The 1,112-nt window shown below is 28.6% G+C and overlaps 1 long non-coding RNA gene across 1 annotated transcript; it reads left to right on the top strand.

The window, feature by feature from the left end:
- Positions 1 to 23: 23 nt before the first annotated feature.
- On the top strand, positions 24 to 1,106 carry LOC110034862. The gene is made up of 3 exons (XR_002295100.1): positions 24 to 128; positions 189 to 261; positions 339 to 1,106. It is a non-coding gene; the product is annotated as an uncharacterized LOC110034862 (long non-coding RNA).
- Positions 1,107 to 1,112: the final 6 nt, after the last annotated feature.

Here is a 1,112-nt window from a genome sequence, read left to right as displayed (position 1 = left end):
TTTTTTTTTTTTTTTGGTAATGATCATGTAGATGTTTTGAGTACGACTTGTGAACCTACTCTTATTAAAATTAAATTTACCCACAGGGAAGAATTTCACAACAAGGGATAGCGAAGAACTTACTATGTGTAAGCTGTGGAACTCTTAACTATATATAATTCTGAATCTTACTGTCATTTAATTTTCAGAGTTCTAAAGATGTGGGAGATAAAATGATGAGGGATACTTTGAATCTTAATTCTTCTTCAAAGGATAAGAAAGGTTAGTTAATTCTCCTATTCAAACACATCGTTTTCTATTTGCCAGTTTTCTAACTGCACAAGTCTTCATTAATGCAGCTGAAAGAAAAGAAGCTTTGAGTAAGAGGACCTATGACAAAGAAAACAAGATAAGTCTACTTTCTCTTATGTAAATATAGGCTGCAGTTTCTATCTTGTAATGAATTCCTGTACTAGGCTTCTTGTTGGTTATTATTATTACTTTGGCAGCTGAAGTTGACTCTGAATAGTAAGTACAGAAGTAATAATTCTTTCATTAATTTCTAATTATTTGTTGGTTGGGTCATATAACCTAGAATAATGTTGGTTAAGGGGGACCTTCATGATTAATTCCCATTACCTTTTGGTATTTCTGATGCTGAGTCAGCCATAGTTAAAGTTTCCAAATACAACTAGTATTATATAAAAAATATGAATTTACGCAGAAAAAAAATTGAAGATTAACAGATTACAAGACACCAATTAATTTAACCACTTACTTTCTTTAAATGTAAACAAACAATTTTGAATTCAAACCCAACTAATTTTGAAATGATTGAAATAATTTAAGAAATTTAGACAAAAATTAGAACCATATAAAGTCAAAAAGGCAAATTGAATTTAATTTTTACATTTTGAATTCATAATATGTCAAATTATTATCCAAAACTAAGAGAGTTAACACGTAATATCAAATTACGCCGAGGAAATAACAGGAGTGAAAATACCAAAGAAAAAAATTAGGCCTGATCTCTATAAAATATAACATTCTTCTAAGCAAGGTAAATGCACATGAAGAGATCATATATTCAACTTGCACTCATAAGATTGAAAATAAAAAATTAAAAAAAAAAA

Source organism: Phalaenopsis equestris, unplaced genomic scaffold (assembly GCF_001263595.1).
Source record: "Phalaenopsis equestris unplaced genomic scaffold, ASM126359v1 Scaffold194081, whole genome shotgun sequence".
NCBI classification, from domain to species: domain Eukaryota; kingdom Viridiplantae; phylum Streptophyta; class Magnoliopsida; order Asparagales; family Orchidaceae; genus Phalaenopsis; species Phalaenopsis equestris.
The sequence above is the reverse complement of the archived record's forward strand: the minus strand, read 5'-3'. Positions and strand labels throughout refer to the sequence as shown.